At 36.5% G+C, this 20,129-nt stretch overlaps 1 protein-coding gene across 4 annotated transcripts in view; it reads right to left on the bottom strand.

Annotated features, from left to right (window-relative positions):
* Nucleotides 1-15,019, bottom strand: part of LOC108738898 (B-cell lymphoma 6 protein) — a 97,517-nt gene extending 82,498 nt beyond the window's left edge. For 2 of the 4 annotated variants that reach the window (XM_018472505.1, XM_018472506.1), the window contains exon 1: nt 14,207-15,019. The gene's annotated coding sequence lies outside the window, so the exon portion shown is untranslated. The remainder of the gene's footprint in view (nt 1-14,206) is intronic. The other 2 variants (XM_018472507.1, XM_018472508.2) reach the window with 2 other exon arrangements.
* Between the last annotated feature and the right edge of the window lie 5,110 nt (nt 15,020-20,129).

The following is a 20,129-nucleotide window of genomic DNA, read 5'->3' as shown; positions in this document are numbered from 1 at the left end:
TATATATAAATTCTTTAACGTGAAATAACTTCTAGTGGTAGAAATTTGTCTCGAGTATGAAAATAAATGATATGAAAATGTTGTCTTTTCCTGCCCTAACCCTTTATGACATCGCTGTCTCCTAATATGAAAGGGGATGTACCAAATATATTTACGACAATGGAGCAAAACGACACCCGCAAAATACCGATTTTTAAAGCCAATGGACAACAATTTCCGTAAGCAAATGTTTAGGTTGTTCATGGTGAACGTAATTAATTTGCCATTGATTATCTCAAGTTTCCATCAAGTGTTTTGAAAATATAAAAGCTTATCAATATTAAATAACTGACAAAGAAAATTAGAATGTCGCGATCAGAAGACGTTTAATCGTTTGAATCAACTTTATCATAATCCTGATTAGTCAGATTATCAAAATTGGGTCCCTGTTCTTTGCAAATAACCATAGGCATAATTAAAGTGCTGCCACGTACACGCGTTAGTATAAAACATCTACATATCTAAGTAGAAACTAAGCTAGAGGCATTACACTGTAGCTGTACACGTATCTCTACCGAATGAATTCAAGCTGATAAAACGTTTCGCCTCACACACGTGAGTTTCCAACGTATGCCGTTCCACGTCTTCTCAGATAACGAAAATTGTTGTGAAAATAAGCACGATTGTTGGACATGCAGAAATTGCTAAAGTCCAGAGAATACCTGATACACGTACATGCACACAGCATTTATGTGATATCTTTTAGCGACAACATTAATTTCAATTCTTCTTAATTAATGTTAAGTTCGCAAACGTAACCGAACACATCTCCCAATAATAATTGTAACGAAAATTTTTGTGTAAACGAACCTTGACAATCAATTTACGTAGGAGGATCATGCAGTACAACTTTCTTTTCTATTCCATTCCATCTCCTTGTGTTGAGAGAGTAAATATGTAAAATCAAATTCACGTATATCAAGCTAGCACGATAACCTTATATTTTCTTATTTCTAAAGTTCACTACCACTATAATTTATCGCTAATTTGTTACCAAATCCAAAAATTTGTCGCTTCAGCAAGTAACTGGAGAATAGACAACATGCTAGCCTGACATCAAGCGGTAACTACACACAGATATACACTACATCTTGAAATACATAAATGTTGAAAGTGCCATATATATATATATATAATTTGTCACTAATTTGTCACCGAAATTTTGTCGGTACCTCGCTAGGCGATCTTCCAGCTGTCTAGCGAAAAATACACGATAAAAGAGCCGTTAAGCTGAGACGACACATAACGTTTCTTAAAATAGAAATACCCTAGAAGAATACCGACAAATTAGTGATAAATTACAGTCTATACAGTATTCTTTTACGATATTTAATTCCTAAGTAGGCTACGTGTTATCCCAGCAGAACGGCTCGTTCGTTTTTCGATGATCAGCTCATGGACCAGCGACAAAATGGGTAAATGTACCATCCGTCAGCGACAAATTAGTTGTACCTTCTATAGCCCGCACTGTATTTTTCTACAAATGGCCCTCCAATCGGTTTATGTTGATCAACTCAAAGCTGGAATCTCGACAAAATTAATAAATGAATTAACCCTTTGCGACAAATTAGTTATAACTTCTATAGCCCGTAGATACTGTATGTTTCTACGACATTTCTATTTCCAGATACGCTATATGTCGTCCAAGTTGAATGAAACTCCAATGGTTTTTCGCTGATCACCTCAAGCCTAGACTCGTGACAAGATGGGTAAATATACCTTCAGCGACAAATTAGTTACAGCTTCTATAGCCCCTCCAGTATTTTTCTACATATCTATTTCGATTTCGTCACAGTTGAACGGCTATCCAATAGTTTTTCGCTGATCTGCTCAGAGACAAATCAGTTACAACTTCTATGACTCCCTAAGACATTTCTATTTTGAGATACGGTATATGTCATCCTAGTTGAACAACACTCCAATGAGTTTTCGTTTATTAGCTCAAGGCTGGACTTAAGTAGCAATATGAGTAAATGTACCATCGTTTTGTAAGAAACTGTATTATATAATTTTTATTTATCTCAAGCATTCCCTGCCCAATTACATACAATGAAGACGTTACGAAGATTTTTCTTTTATAAAATATTGTTGTGCGAAACATGGACAGTGGGAGCGGCGGAAAAGAAAAGGTTAGAAGCGTTCGAAATGTGGTGTTATAGGCGGATGATGAGGATATCGTGGGTAGAAAAGGTTAGAAATGAAGAGGTATTGGAAATAATAGGAGAACAAAGGACTCTATGGAAGACAATAAAAAATAGGCGAGATAGGTTGGTAGGACACCTTCTCAGGCATGAAGGCCTAGTCAGAGACATATTAGAGGCAGAAACAGGAGTTAGGAGGGGTAGAGGTAGACCTAGATTAGATTACTCTTCGCAAATAGTTAAGGATGTGGGCTGTTCTAGTTTTAGGGAAATGCGAAGTTTAGCTCAGGATAGGAAAGAGTGGAGGTACGTGTCCAACCAGTCTTAGGACTGATGACCTTATGATGATGATGATGATGATGTTGTTCTTTATTATACCTATTCTATACCCAATAAAGGTGTTATTATAAGCTGTAGATAAGTAATTAATTTCGATTCAAAATTTACTGCGTTGTTAACAATTTAATTTGTATCTAATAACGTAGATTGATTGTGAGTCATTCGCAATGTTAATTGTCTAACGTCCATACAAACAGAATAATAAAACATTTATAACATTCAGACTGTCGAAAAATTGCTAACTGTAAAATCGAATAATTAGTTGCGCCAGTTATCGATTACACTAGTTTGGTGCTTGAGGCCAGCTACGGAATCACTGTTGCACTTTTGATTGACCAATAATGTTACCAACAATAGAGGTGTACGTAGCTTTTAATTAATGAATGTTTAGGTATTAATTGAATGCGATATATTTGGTATCTAGAGGTACCTTTGGTTAGACACTTGTTTCTCAACAGAAAGCAGTAGGTACGACCTTGTTCACAGATGGAGATTTAGTCCAGTAAATGGTTAGATAAACTGACACGTTTCGCCAAAAGATTTAAGTCACAAGGACAAACTGACAGGTGTTTATTCGGTCAAATGTAGTCAAAGTTTAATATAAGAACCTACGTGTGCTTTGCATAATTTAGAATGCTTATCGCTTCTACTTTTCAACACTGCGTCTATCTCATAAGGGGAAAGATTCAAAAATCAAATCTTTCAAGGTTGGTAATTTAATAATAACACTTATATCTACATATTGGTCAAACTCATACAAACTTAAGAGAACGTCTTAAAGAACATTCCATATTTATTAAAAGGGTAAATGTCTAATGTCCTTCGGGGGGGGGATCGAAAGAGGAGGTCTTCCTCACCACTGTACCATAAAAAGTTCGTAGCGGTCTCACCCCCATAAAAAGTTATGGGCGTTAGATGGGGGTGGGAGTAGGGGGGATCGAAAGAGGGTGGACACCTCAGTAAAACCCCATAAAAAATTTGCGGTGGTCTCACCCCCAAAAAAAGTTATGCGGGTTGAAAGTTGGTTATTTTGACAATTTTCGTACACTATAATTCAAATAAAATTCAATAAAAAANTGGAAGTGCATTCGGCTTCTTCCCGGTAGGTACTTGTTACATCCACACTAGATCAGCTGAGCGACGTTGGTCGCCTAGATCCAGGCCCGTAATGAAACAAATTGTACGTTCAAATTTACAAAGACGATTTGCGAGCTCAATTGTCACTGGATTGAAAAATTGTATAACGGTTTTTTGTTGTATTTTGTGTCAGGAAGCCATGTTTTTTTTTTTTTTAATTATTATAAATGGGACCCCCTGTATAGGTATAAATAACTGCGCTTAAAATTCTCAAATTTATTGCTTGGTGCAAGACCAAGAGCTATTTCCACTGACATTCAGTGACATTATGAAAGCATTTATTTCGATAACATATTATAAACATAAATTAATGGTTTAGTTTGTGAGAATGATAAAGCACGTATCTAAATCTTTCGTGTTTCAAATGTAAACTTGCTGAAACAATAAATGCAAAAAGAATCGTTATTATTCATGTCTAATTTTTATCGTATATTTACCTAGTAAATAATCATACGGTTATCAATAATACGATATACCACAAATATCCGTTGGTGATACCTAAATAGGTATAATAGACAAAATTACTTTAAGAAACGGTTGCATATTCGAATTGTTAACTCAATGAAGAATGATGTGATAATTGAGAACTACAAAAAGATGGATTCTGTCACGTGTACCTACAAATCAGTAGTAATTAGTACTTAAATTCCACTTTCAAAACAATTGGTTTTCATATGAAGTGATATATCTGTCTGGAGTATAGTATAGTGTCCTGTTCTACAATAAATTAAAAAGCGTGGTAAATAGTACTTAGCCTCGCCTAGAAAATGTCCGCAACTAAAATGGACAAAACACGTGTATAATATTTCAGGTGCAGTCTTCTTTTTCGTGTCTCTAAAAAAGGAGAACTGTACGTCGGGCACCTATTGAGTGGTAGTAGATGTATACCTAGAACCTGGAAGGGTAGGGGCTGAAGTATGAGCAGGAAGAAGATGATCGATCGCCATTTCATGAGAAGTGTTCCAAGTGATAGCGTGGCTGATTCTTGTCCGTTCTTTAATTTCTAATAAATTTAATTATACTTATTTGAAGCAAAAAAGCTTTTGGTATATTTATATTTTAATGCGAGTCCCTTAAAATGTTAAGCAAAAATTCACCGATATCGTTCACAAAGAAGCTGTTTCAGAAAACAAATCCAACGGTAACAGAAGACTCAGGTGAACCATTTTGTTTTAGTTTTCATTTTATTTTAAAAACTTTTTTTATCTAATTTTAAGTATGTAAAATTATCTAGATACATATATTTTTGTGTAAATTGGGTTTTCCTAATAAAATCTAAATAATTCTGGATAATTATCTAATTTTTTACTAACTTAATCACGTAACACAGTTCACCGTTCCAATCTGACTGATTAAAATGATTTTGCTAGCGTCTTCGGGCATTACTTACATTTTCTTTACATTACGTTTTACAGTAATTGTAGAAATTGAGTATCAACAGGAAAACTAATTAATGCATTTGCAAACAATTAATTATTAATTTGTCGGCATTATTTTTCCTAAAAAGTTGACTAAATTATACTATAGGTAAGATGCGTTTTAATCTTCCCATTAACATAACGGTTTAACTTCTAGATAGAGGCAAGTAATTGTTTAACGGAAAAGATAAAAAATAACATAGGTAATTATTGTAATGGCGTAGATTGAACTTTCTAATCTGGTCGATCTATCGATCGATCGATCGGTTTTGGTATAGTGCCACCATTTTCGCAATCCTATTGGTTATATTATTATTTACTGACTGTATTACTATTTTTATATATAATTTCGTAAAAATAAACCACGATTTGCATGAAAGTCGTTAATTACGTTCTGTACAAACACTTTTTTTAACTATACCTATAGGTATTTCAAATATGAACAAAAGGTTCAATGCAAAAGAGGGTGATAATGGTGAAGTCTCCCAACAAGAGGCGAAACGTTGGTGTCAGTTCTATAAATCAATAAAGACATTATTACCCCCTTTTGCTTTGATTTCTTTGTTCACATTGGAACTAGGGGAAGGAATAGCGAATTTATATATTTCAGAATATTGCAGAATATCTAAATTAACCCACAAATATTCTCAATCAATGTTCAATATACAGTACAATATGTCGCCATCATAACACATGGTCACATAATTGAAGCGCCCTCTCACGCTCAGTCGTATTTCATTCATTGATCACGAAAAATGCACAATAACTATAACAATAACAATGTTTAATAAAATTTTATTGATTCTGGTCACATCTAAATAAAAATGTCAAGCATTGTCTCTCGGGACTTATAGAATATATTATTCTTTACCATATAAAAAATACACATAATGTTGTAGTTTGTAACAGGTTGTTCAGTTCGCTTTGGATTATTGTGGAATTTACTTGTTTGTTGGTGTTAGTTTTTTCATAAAAGACTATTACAATAAGGACAATTAGTAGTGTGATGGTCTATTCTAGTAGGGTTCTTATTCAACCGTCAGTTGGTGGTAAGTTACATTACCAATGCCTATCGTATAATTCGAAATATTCCCGGTATCTGGGCCAAAATTCGCAGCAACTGGGTACGTCGCTGTTAGTGTTGCATTGAAGCGAATGGCGGGCAATTTCAACATTTTTTATAAAAGGTACGCTTTTCTGTTTCACATTTACCTTTTTTTTTACAAAGTGGAAGTGCATTTGGCTTCTTTCCGATAGGTACTTGTTACACACTAGATCAGCTGAGCGACGTTGGTCGCCTAGATCCAGGCCCGTAATGAAACAAATTGTACGTTCAAATTTACAAAGACGATTTGCGAGCTCAATTGTCACTGGATTGAAAAATTGNGTTACATCCACACTAGATCAGCTGAGCGACGTTGGTCGCCTAGATCCAGGCCCGTAATGAAACAAATTGTACGTTCAAATTTACAAAGACGATTTGCGAGCTCAATTGTCACTGGATTGAAAAATTGTATAACGGTTTTTTGTTGTATTTTGTGTCAGGAAGCCATGTTTTTTTTTTTTTTAATTATTATAAATGGGACCCCCTGTATAGGTATAAATAACTGCGCTTAAAATTCTCAAATTTATTGCTTGGTGCAAGACCAAGAGCTATTTCCACTGACATTCAGTGACATTATGAAAGCATTTATTTCGATAACATATTATAAACATAAATTAATGGTTTAGTTTGTGAGAATGATAAAGCACGTATCTAAATCTTTCGTGTTTCAAATGTAAACTTGCTGAAACAATAAATGCAAAAAGAATCGTTATTATTCATGTCTAATTTTTATCGTATATTTACCTAGTAAATAATCATACGGTTATCAATAATACGATATACCACAAATATCCGTTGGTGATACCTAAATAGGTATAATAGACAAAATTACTTTAAGAAACGGTTGCATATTCGAATTGTTAACTCAATGAAGAATGATGTGATAATTGAGAACTACAAAAAGATGGATTCTGTCACGTGTACCTACAAATCAGTAGTAATTAGTACTTAAATTCCACTTTCAAAACAATTGGTTTTCATATGAAGTGATATATCTGTCTGGAGTATAGTATAGTGTCCTGTTCTACAATAAATTAAAAAGCGTGGTAAATAGTACTTAGCCTCGCCTAGAAAATGTCCGCAACTAAAATGGACAAAACACGTGTATAATATTTCAGGTGCAGTCTTCTTTTTCGTGTCTCTAAAAAAGGAGAACTGTACGTCGGGCACCTATTGAGTGGTAGTAGATGTATACCTAGAACCTGGAAGGGTAGGGGCTGAAGTATGAGCAGGAAGAAGATGATCGATCGCCATTTCATGAGAAGTGTTCCAAGTGATAGCGTGGCTGATTCTTGTCCGTTCTTTAATTTCTAATAAATTTAATTATACTTATTTGAAGCAAAAAAGCTTTTGGTATATTTATATTTTAATGCGAGTCCCTTAAAATGTTAAGCAAAAATTCACCGATATCGTTCACAAAGAAGCTGTTTCAGAAAACAAATCCAACGGTAACAGAAGACTCAGGTGAACCATTTTGTTTTAGTTTTCATTTTATTTTAAAAACTTTTTTTATCTAATTTTAAGTATGTAAAATTATCTAGATACATATATTTTTGTGTAAATTGGGTTTTCCTAATAAAATCTAAATAATTCTGGATAATTATCTAATTTTTTACTAACTTAATCACGTAACACAGTTCACCGTTCCAATCTGACTGATTAAAATGATTTTGCTAGCGTCTTCGGGCATTACTTACATTTTCTTTACATTACGTTTTACAGTAATTGTAGAAATTGAGTATCAACAGGAAAACTAATTAATGCATTTGCAAACAATTAATTATTAATTTGTCGGCATTATTTTTCCTAAAAAGTTGACTAAATTATACTATAGGTAAGATGCGTTTTAATCTTCCCATTAACATAACGGTTTAACTTCTAGATAGAGGCAAGTAATTGTTTAACGGAAAAGATAAAAAATAACATAGGTAATTATTGTAATGGCGTAGATTGAACTTTCTAATCTGGTCGATCTATCGATCGATCGATCGGTTTTGGTATAGTGCCACCATTTTCGCAATCCTATTGGTTATATTATTATTTACTGACTGTATTACTATTTTTATATATAATTTCGTAAAAATAAACCACGATTTGCATGAAAGTCGTTAATTACGTTCTGTACAAACACTTTTTTTAACTATACCTATAGGTATTTCAAATATGAACAAAAGGTTCAATGCAAAAGAGGGTGATAATGGTGAAGTCTCCCAACAAGAGGCGAAACGTTGGTGTCAGTTCTATAAATCAATAAAGACATTATTACCCCCTTTTGCTTTGATTTCTTTGTTCACATTGGAACTAGGGGAAGGAATAGCGAATTTATATATTTCAGAATATTGCAGAATATCTAAATTAACCCACAAATATTCTCAATCAATGTTCAATATACAGTACAATATGTCGCCATCATAACACATGGTCACATAATTGAAGCGCCCTCTCACGCTCAGTCGTATTTCATTCATTGATCACGAAAAATGCACAATAACTATAACAATAACAATGTTTAATAAAATTTTATTGATTCTGGTCACATCTAAATAAAAATGTCAAGCATTGTCTCTCGGGACTTATAGAATATATTATTCTTTACCATATAAAAATGTTTTCAGTTCATTTTCCGCTCACAACGTATTAAAGCAAATAATTACAAACAAAGGAACGTTGGCTGTTTGACCGTATATATATATTTAGATCTGGTAAAACAAATAAGTGTAAGTAAATTTATCCATAACGGTGAAGGGGAGGGGGGGTGTAGTTACGATTCTAAAACGGTATAAGGATGTTCTAATTCGAGATATAAAACGAACGGCATGGCCTAGAGATTTAGACTATTGCTTAGCACTCGGGAGGACGCCGGTTCGATTCCGGGTCCGTCTGCCTTGGTCCAAGTTTTTCTGTGGATTCCTTGGATCACTTAGGCAAATGCTGGGGCAGTAATATTCCACAGACTATCTTTCATTCCTTTCGAACTTCATTTCGTCCGTCTCAACTTTCTCACCCGAACCACCACCCACCCATTCTCACGATTCCTGAAAGCAGGCTAAAGAGAGCCTTCCGCTCTACTTTCCGGCGTAGTCCGGAGGGACTACCGGCCCACCAGCATTACTGGCTAATGAGAATGGAACACCCAAAAGTTTTTTTTTTTCGAGATATGAAAACATAGATACTTCTACGATAGAGTAGTTTTTATTAGAATCAATAAATTTAAATCTAGTAATCAACAATAAGGAAAAATAATTGAATTCCATTATGTGAAAAAACCCATATGCCTATTACGTACTGACGTCATTACTGCATGTCTTTGTTATTGTTAGAGTGATCCATGATGGTTATGAATCTCGGAATTCTCGGAATTCTAGTCGGTTTTGTTTTAACTACACAGACACACTGTTCTAGAAAATTTCGTGGGGAAAAGATATCCTCAAAGCTATCGGAATAATTATTTTTATAGTTGCCGCGAACGACCAATAAACATTGATGCTCTTGCTCAGTCGGTAGCTTTAATGTCGGGAATTAAGTGTACATTTCGCGAAGAATAAAACGAGTCCTGTGGCCGTTCGTTAACGTAAAATTTAGTCGGGCAATAAAGTTCATCCGAGCGATCGATAAATTTCGAACAGCTATTATGTACTTGTCGTTTACAGGCTTGTTTGCATTCGACGCTATTTGACTAACTGAGACTGACCCGTGCTTGTCATAACCCGACGTAGTGGCGCTTTGCGAATACGTAGAAACTATTTTGAATACTTATGTAAGTTGTATAATATGCAATAGCGCCTATTTATAAGATTTTGCAATGTATTGTCCGAGATTCAGTGACGATCAGATTAACTTGTGGGCAGGGTAAATATTTAGCATAACAATAACTGAATGAGCTAATATTGCTGATGGACCGAACTTGGGATATGGGACTATGTAAAAATAGTTTTACGTGGAGATGAATTTTCCAAGTCCAAGTACGTTTCTTACGAACGCTGATGCCATCAACGTAAGAAGAATATGAAAATACTAGCTACATATAGTTTAAAAAGACCTATGAAAAAGTCCACGATGACATACACAAGGATAGAGCAGGGTCGAGTCTCCTTTAACAAAAAGATGCGACTTCTATGCTCGCGAATTAAAGAAATTCGAAAAAGATTGAATCTCCGTTATGTATCTATAACATAAGACGGTGGGGGTGGTGGACAAAAGTTAGAAGCGTTCGAAATGATGAGGATTCAGTGGATAGAGAAGGTTAGAGGTGAAGAGGTACTACTAGAAAGAGAGAATAGAGGCTGCTATGGAAGTCAATAAGAAATAGGCGAGAGAGGTTGGTAGAACACCTTTTCGGGCATGAAGAGCTAGTTAGAAACATATCAGAAGCAGAAGAGGGAGTTAAGAGGATTAGAGATAGCACCTACATTAGATTACTGTTTACACTTAGTTAAGGATGTGGACGCTCTTGGTTTAGCGAAATGCAAAGATTAGCAAAAGATACGAAGGAGTGGAAGTGCGTATCTTACCAGTCTCAGGAGTGACGTTCTTATGACAATGATAATGATAGTCACAAAATGAATTTCAAGTGGCGATCACTAAACTAATGAAACTACAGGCCTGACGCTGGAAGCTGGCGGAAATTTTAAAATGGCGTGGATGCGCGGTGACAAAAGTAGGCAGTTTTAGGTATAATGATTGCAGCCCTCTTTCTTCAGTATTCCTATCAGCGGCGTAGATTAAATATTCAAAATAAATATCTGAAAGCTTATTTGTGTATTGGTTCCGAGTGACCTACCCAAAGAGGTCATAAACGGGCAAGTACCTGCGCGACCGTTCGCCAGCTTCCAGCGTCAGGCCTGTACTTATCTTTGCATTTTTAATGGTTTGCAGCTAGTTCTTATTGGCCACTTCTATCTATTTTATGAATATTATTCAATCAAAAATACATGAAACGCTAGTATCCAAATTCTCAGCATATGTACTGTGAACACTGTTTGGGCTTAGCGGAGCTGGAATGAAAACAGCTATCCGCATGCCCCCCTGTAAATCCAGCTTAACAAGAAACTCTACTGAAATGATACAGCGAAGTTAATGAATGCGGCGGCTGAAGAAAAACTAAACCAACATTTAGAGCATGGAAGTTGGTGGATAAACAAGAATTAGTCATATGCTAAATTATGTTAGATGTTAGCAATGTATGCAATTGATTGGAATACTGACCAACTAAGTCAGGATTAATCTATTCATCAAAACCCGAACTTGAGTTCTGCACAAGTGGAATAATACCAAGAAATACTCACAATGATTATGGACTCACTCACTCAACGCCTTACCAGCTAATAAACCTATTGGTGGTTCAACTTGAGTGTCCAATCAAACAATATTGTTTTTTAATCCTAAATGAGTAGTATTCCTTCCAATTAAGCTATCATGGACAAACTCTAATTTCAAACGCAAAATATTGCCATTAGAAGATTTGTAGGTAAACATGTGTATTAGATAAAAAAACAATCCATATGGGCATCCTAGAGATAACGGCGTACCGAATCAAAATAGTACATAATATGAATTATTGGATGTCACCCATTTAACGCCTTAGTAGCTAACCGACCCGTTGGTGGTCTAATTCGAATGTCCAATAAAACGTTTTAATTTTTTATATCCTAAAGGAGGTAAATAATTAGTATTCGTTCAAATTAAGCCGACATGAGCAAACTCAAACTTCAAATGTAAATGATTGCCGTTACAAGGTTTGGAGATAAATTGTTCATGAAAATATAAATGAAACAGAGATGAGAGGGCATGAATAATTCCATCGAATGTTAGATAAGCCAGATTACATAATGAAATCTTAAAAAGTTCTAAAGGTACCAATTTGCGCCTATAACTTTTATTCTGTAACGCATTTAGTGCTCAAGATTGTTTTTACAGGAGAGTCTTAATCGCTGGTTTCCGGAAATGAAGTTTACCATGTTTCGTTTCCAAGAATATTGCTTTCGTCTGATTTGGAGACCGATAAGTATCAATAAAATCGGCTTCTATAGGAGCAACCGTCTTTTTTTAATATCATCATAGCCTCGCTGTCGACCAAAGACAGTGAAGGCGACTCTCTAGGCTCCTCCCGAACCTAGATGAGACTAGAAATAAACTACCGCCTTCTTTAAGCCGATTGGCCGTCGGTTGTCGTTAACAAAATCGTAAATAGCTTAACTATAGCGCACCTATTTCTATCATAGCAATTGTCATCATTACGACATTATTAAAATAAGTAAGGACACCTCTAATAATCACTTATGTGTGCATCACAAATCCAGTACAATAGCCGAAATTAATGAACCAATGAACTTCGAGTAGGTACCATGCCATTAACATAGTTTAGAACGTCGTGACATGAGTATCAAACTCAATTTTTCTTAACCCAAGAGGCACTTTTGCGTAGGCAGGTATATCTCAGAACACAGAACTAACACACTTAACATCTCATAAATAATCTGTTACCTAGATACTATTGTAAGATATTTCAATCTCTTTTCTAGTAGATATTCCATAAGGTCATCTCAGGACACTGGAGTAGAGAAAAACAACTTATGGGTGGTTTTTTGATATAACAAAGGAAAACTTCAAAAATACAGACAATTCAAGCTGCACCTACAGTCATAACCGGTCCATTAGGACTGATAAAACTAAGCCTGTTACTTAATGAGCACCTACAGATAAAGAAAGTATATTTTATTGAAATTAATCGGCGTCATAAAAATTTCATTGACAGTATTTACTGTTTAACAAGCAATTCACCCAGCTTTTAAAGAAGAAGTTTGTAACACAAAAGTCATTCATCGAATGTATACCTAACTTAATGAAATTGACTCTACAAACAGACACAAACTTTGAATGTTTTGGATGAGTTTCTTCATAAATGATAATACGAAACACCTATAATTAGTCGAATGGAAGGAAATGAATGGGTTATCTACAGGTAGAGGTATATGCAAACTAAAATTGTATACTTAGCAAGTATATAAATTTTTCAATTTAGAAGATAATTTATTACTTATCTTCCATCCAAAACTAAATAAATATTTGAAGGTGCACTTAATACACCGATAATGAGTATTTATGAGATATTTTTGACGAAAAGATGAAAACTGATGAATTACTGCAAATGGTAATGGTAGAAGTCAGAAGCTTGATGGGCATTCCAAAGGAGGAGGAAAAATTTTCACATCTCATGCAAGAATAGCCTACTCCTAATTCCTGCATTATTTTCAGAAAATACTTATTGTGTTGCTTTCGAAAATGAAAAAATAGGTATAAAGAATGTCTATGATCACTTGCTTTCCTACAGATGTTGGTAAAATTGTACACCGGAAGAGGACAAAATTTGTGAAGTCTGGGAGAACCGACAAGCATTAAGCGACTCCACAAACAGAGATTTCGCATTTGAGTTTCAAATGGTGTTAATGCAGTAACTTCTCAATCTTTCGATTGCTAAATTAGCGCTTAAAAATTATAAGCACACAATCGCCTATCCCTAACGATTTTTGGCAATACAAAAAGTAAAAATATAATGACAAACCTTGATGCTACCTACTATGAGTGTTGTTCAGAACTACTTCTACCCTACAATTCGTAATCCCTAAATCAATATCCATTACGCAATAAAAATATTGCAATGGTCACATAAGGAAAAGGCATCAATTACTAGCCGCAATATGGATGATTAATGAAAATAAAATGTAAAATACAGCAAGGCGTTTAATAATACCAGCACATAGATAGAACGTTATCATCGAGAGTAATTCTAGAAAAAATCACAAAAAGTCTATAAGGAGTCGTAGTTTGAACCAAGTCAAGCAAATTGCAGTTACCTTGCACGTGGGGACCAATGCAAATAGGTAGAGACACAATTAACTTCGTTTAGGGGATAAACCAAAATGAGGAAACAACACAAAAAATGAGAATGATTAGTAATGGTTATAATGGCAGTGATAATGGTTAGTTATAATATTAATTTATAATAATAATAATAGGAGTAACAACACCTTTCTGACATTGATTATGTAATGCGAATTGAACGCACGTTGGCGGCGACGGACAACAATGTTTCGCAGCGTCAGCAGGAGCCAGGAGTTGAACTGCACCAGCAACTAATCAAGATGAAGAGAGACCACTTAGGACGACACTTGTTCGCGAAGTATCACAGCCATGTCGTCGTCATTCCACATTTATACGTACAATAAATATATAAAAACGCACTTATTCTTTTTTTTTTTTCGAGAACCGATAAAATAAATAAATATCACACTCGCGGAAAAATTCGCGAACACTCGTCGGCCAACTTGGCTGTAAGTAGATATTTCCCGCGAGATGAGAAATGAGAAAGAGACGGCCCGCTCGTGCGAATTGCTTGCTACAATATGTGTCTGTCTGTCTGTCGTAAGTAAAGTAAGTACTGAGACTGTTGTGGGCACCGAAATGCGGAATCCGATGGATACGTACCTGGGTACGTTTCGGAACGAACTGACCACGTGAGAACAGAATGAAAATTGAATCGCTGCTGATGCGGCCTATCAGATCAATCGGTGTCGGTGTTGCGTTTTTGGGGTGCGTTTTGCGTTTGTTTGTTGAGTAGTGGTTTTTAGTGTTTCGGAGCCCGGAAGGTGTTCCATCGGAGCACGAGGTCGCCGGCCAACTGTCTAAGCGTGATGTCAGCGCAATCGGGCGCACTCGCGGACCGTCGCCCCCGCACCCCCACCACCGCCGTCCGTCGCCGCCGCGATGCACACGCACTCCGTGCCGCTCGGCCAACTGCGAATCTACGAAATTTGCGACCGACGTCGAACTGTTGTATCGGCGGCCTCTCTAGTCGAAGTCGGCGGCGGTTATTTTACGCCGCGTCCCGTCAGTCCGCCGCATGTGCAGCAGACAAAGAGAGAGAAAGGACAAAGGAGACGCAGATAGACGACGACGACGTCGACGAAAACGCATCGCATCAGCCTGCAACCGTCGTGCGCCGCCGCCGGCGCTATGCGTCGCGACGCTGCAACGAACGTTGCGTCTTCTTCGTCTCCTTCCTTCTTCGCTGCGTTCGTCGTCCGTCGGTCGCGAAGGTTCAAGTGCAGGAGCGACGGAGCAAGGACGTCAGCGACGCTTTCCGGCTTATACGACGATTTGGCTGGAAATAGGAACTGAATTTACTTAACTATTTACCAGAAGAAGCGTTAAGTTAAATCCGTAGAAACAAAAGGATTGCTTACAACACTAAAAGAAAAGGTTCAGTTATTTCGTATTATTTAAGGATAATGATAACGAATACAAGACAAAAGTAATATTGGATATCCTCATCTATTCACTACCATCATCAAAATAAAAAAATAAGCATTACAAACTAAAACTGAACACATTTGCTTCATTGTTATGTAATAACGAAAATTGTTACATGTTTATGACCTGCTTTAATGACATTATATGCATATTACGATGAGTTATTTAAGGAATGTGAAGCAGAGAAATAACTGCTCTAAATAATGTATAGATACACTTCATGCATTAAAACTCATCAAGGAAGAAACGACAAACCAGTTGCTCCTTTAAGATTTTTTTACTATTTGATCTTGTGGATGTTCCCATTTCACCATAGTTCTTCCATCTTCGATGCTGAATGTAGATGTGGATATCCAACACCGGAGGTGGAAGTAGATGTAGATATGCATCATCGGAACTGGAAGTAGATGTGGATATGCAGCACCGGAGATGGAAGTAGATATGGATATCCAGCACCGGAGATGGAAGTAGATGTGGATATCCAGCACCGGAAATGAAAGTAAACGTGGATATCCAGGACCGGAGATGGAAGTAGATGTGGATATCCAGCACAGGAGATGGAAGTAGATGTGAATATGCAGCACCGGAGATGTAAGTAGATGTGGATATGCAGCATCGGAAATGGAAGTAGATGTGGATATCTAGCACCGGAGATGGGAGTAGATGTGGATATGCGTCATCGGAAATGGAAGTAGATACGGATATGCAGCACCGGAGATGGAAGTAGGTGTGGATATGCAGCACCGGGGATGGAAGTAGATGTGGATATCCAAGACCGGAGATGCAAGTAGATGTGGATATGCATCATCGGAAATGGAAGTAGATGTGGATATGCAGAACCGGAGATGAAAGTAGATGTGGATATGCAGCACCGAGGATGGAAGAGTAGATGTGGATATCCAAGGCCGGAGATGGAAGTAGATGTGGATATGCAGCACCGGGGATGGAAGTAGATGTGGATATCCAAGGCCGGAGAAGGGAACAGATGTGGATATGCATCATCGGATATGGAAGTAGATGTGGATATGCAGCACCGGGGATGGAAGTAGATGTGGATATCCAAGGCCGAAGATGGAAGTAGATGTGGATATGCATCATCGGAAATGAAAGTAGATGTGGATATGCAAAATCGGAGATGGAAGTGATGTGGATATACAGCACCGGAAGTGGAAATAGATGTGGATATCTAGCACCGGAGATGGAAGTAGATGTGGATATGCATCATCGGAAATGGAAGTAGATCTTTATATCCACCATCGGAGATGGATGTAGATGTGGATATGTAGCACCGGAAATGAAAATAGATGTGAATATCTAGCACCGGAGATGTAAGTAGATGGGGAAATCCAACACCGGAGATGGAAGTAGATGTGGATATCCAGCACCGGAAATGGAAGTAGATGTGGATATACCTACGGGCCGCTAAAGCCTTCACCAATTTGTCAATGCTTCAGGAGCTTTAGAGATAATGGAGAAACACCAAAAGACTTATTGTGTGACAATATAAAATAAAGCCGCATAATTTTAGTCGAATGACCATTTACATTTACTACTCTTTCAAAGGGGATGAAGTTGAAGATCTCAGGAAAGGGGCTTCCCTGAAAAGAAATATTAATGTGTGAATTGCGATTATGAACCCACTACCACGCACATTCTCCTAATAAACAGCATAAGGAATGCAGACAAAATATTTTCGCACATTTTGATGTTTACCTATTATACATTACGCTATTCAATGGTGTTGTTTATATAAGTGCACGTGTGTGTGCCTGTTTGTATAAATGCAAACGGCTTACGTATATACATTTATGTATGTATACATATATGCACGTAAATGTAAAGCAGATACCGCGGTAGTAAAGATCATTCACGGTACTAGCAACGGAAGGAGAACTGCTTATTAGAACTCACTTCTGATGGAATGTTGTCTTAAGAGATTGAACACGGGCAAATTTTTCGCAAGTATTACTAGCAAGCAAGCCAACTTGCACTACTTGGAACTGATGGCTTGCAGAAACAACCATCATAGGTGCAAAAGAAAACCCTTCTGTCTGCGTAACAGACAAGAAATTAACAATGGAACAATATAAAGAAATGTTAAATGTGATACGGCGGCTCATATAATCGTATGTTTAACCAAGAAAGCTCGCCTCGTTGTTCAATTGTTTTATTGAAGGATCCGCTTTACGTATAATCAATTGATTGAAGAGGCTTCAAAAAGGTATTGCGTATCTTCCGTTTTAGCCCTAGCAAACATACAAGGATTTTGAAGGTTGTTTTCATTTGTGTTGTGAAACAACATTCTCGAGGTGGTCACAAACAAAATTGGTAGCAATCTAATGATTATTGACTTCCAGAATAGTCTAGAAACGCCACAGAACAAATGATCGAGTTATTAGTTTGTTGAAGATTTTGAAGTTTTCTCCAATCTATTCTGTCTTTCATCTTCAATTTGAGTTTTTGAATATTAACGTTTTATCACAGGAAAGTTGCTCTTCTTAACATAGATACCCATATTTGTAAGGGATATTTAAAATTTAACAATAGAAAACTCCCAGAAAAGGAGTGCCCATTTAAGAAAGAAAACAAAAGAGACGTTCTGAAGCAAAAACAACACTGAATAGTAAAAAAAAAACCACAAAGCTTATTGCCCATAGCCTGATTATGGCGTAACAAAATGATGTGTTCATCTTGTTTATATTCAAATTTTTGTTTTCTCTTAGTTATCTGTATTAGATGTTAGATCGCCTCCAAAAAAGGAATTGTATTACGTATGTATAGTGCATAGGCTAAGGGTGGGGCACTCCTTTGGAGATTTTAACTTCCACGTAACGACATTACCCAATAAGACGAATGGGTAGATATCTAAAAAGAAAATGTAAATAATGCCTCAGATCGCATGTTAATTTCCTCCCATCTTGTGTATGCGGTTTTTCACCTCTCCTTTGCCGGGAAATTTCACAGTTTTCTTTAAATGTAGTATAGCAACCATGCTCATCGAGAAAAACTGGCAACAATGTTCTCTATTCAAACAAAGTATAGAGGAAACTTTTGCATCATTTTAGATATAAAAACGCAAACGGCATACAGGTTAGCATTAAACAAAGCGTCTTGAGTTACCTGTGTGAGCGGAATGCTTACGATATTAAAATTTACGTTAGGTTAATATTCAGAGTGGTCCAGCACATGAGTCAAAATATCCGAGGTTGGGTCTCCGCTCTGGCCACACGCAACTACATCATCATAAGGTCGTCAGTCCTAAGACTGGTTGGACACGCACCTCCACTCCTTCCTATCTTGAGCTAATCTTCGCATTTCCCTAAAACTAGAAAAACCCACATCCTAAATCAACTATTTGCGAACATTAATGTAATCTAGGTCTACCTCTACCCCTCCTAACTTCCGTTTCTGCCTCTAATATCTCTCTGAGTAGACCTTCATGCCTGAGAATGTGTCCTACTAACCTATCTCGCCTATTTCTTATTGACTTCCATGGAGTCCTCTGCTCTCCTATTCTTTCTAATATCTCTTCATTTTTAACCTTCTCTATCCACGGTATTCTCATCATTCACCGGTAAGATCACATTCAAATTTTCCGATTTCCCTACTTGCCTCATTGTCTTAACATTCCACGCTGCGACTCGTGAAATATTGCACCTATCCCTATTGCGCTTATTGATGACATCCCCCGAGGTAGTCCCCGCCCGGACATCCCAATGCGGGACTAGTTTACGTCCGGAGTGCTTTAGTACCGTCATTCGGGTTTGGTGTGTTTTTCTTGGGATATCATGATGTGGTGGTTTCCCGTTGCCTTCTACATCAGTACTATAAGATAAAAATACACAAGATATGTGTTTGAGTTCAAGTGATGAGTTGTCTTGAAATGTAGCAATTGATTAATATTAATTTCTTTCTACGTAAGAACAATAATGCTGAGGGATATTTTAAAATTAATTATCAAGGCAAAATCAGTTTGAAGTTTGAGGCCAAACTTTTGTTGAGAATTTGACCGTTATTAGGCACGTCTTTTATAATTTTTGTATTAAATTCTTGACTCGTCACAATCGTTTTTGCAAGCACACATTGGTACACATACTTATGTTACATCAAGTCATACACATAAACACATATATTATAATACACATACACAATGGTGGTCTTACAGCATTATAGCAGCAGATCCTATACAGTACATGTATACAATACTTACGAAATTCGCCAATATTCGAGGTCACGACCTTCAAACGGACTGCGTGCTCGATTTACGTTATAGTTATGTAGTTATACGGCAGTTTGCATTAACCACAGTGGCGTAACAGGCAGATTTCTTTATTTTATTATTTTAGTTCTCTCATCTTCATTAGCTGATCTTGAAATTTAAAGAAAAGAAAACGATTTCCCACTTTTTACTAGTGATGACTACATTTTGATTGTCTTAAACCACGAAAATTGTGATTTAAAATGCTTACTGTAGTTTCTAAACAATTTGGTCATTGTAGTCAGTCCTGTACTAAGAAAAGGAAATTTTGATTCAAAGATCAGGGCGGAAATATTAGAAATGGGTATAATTTCAAAACCTTAACAAATCTTCTTTCTCTTCTTGCAGCTTTGTTTAGAATCATGTTAGTTTTGATTTAAATA

The sequence above is a fragment of the Agrilus planipennis genome, unplaced genomic scaffold (assembly GCF_000699045.2).
Source record: "Agrilus planipennis isolate EAB-ADULT unplaced genomic scaffold, Apla_2.0 scaffold147, whole genome shotgun sequence".
Lineage (NCBI taxonomy): Eukaryota > Metazoa > Arthropoda > Insecta > Coleoptera > Buprestidae > Agrilus > Agrilus planipennis.
This window is presented reverse-complemented; position numbering and strand designations above follow the sequence as displayed.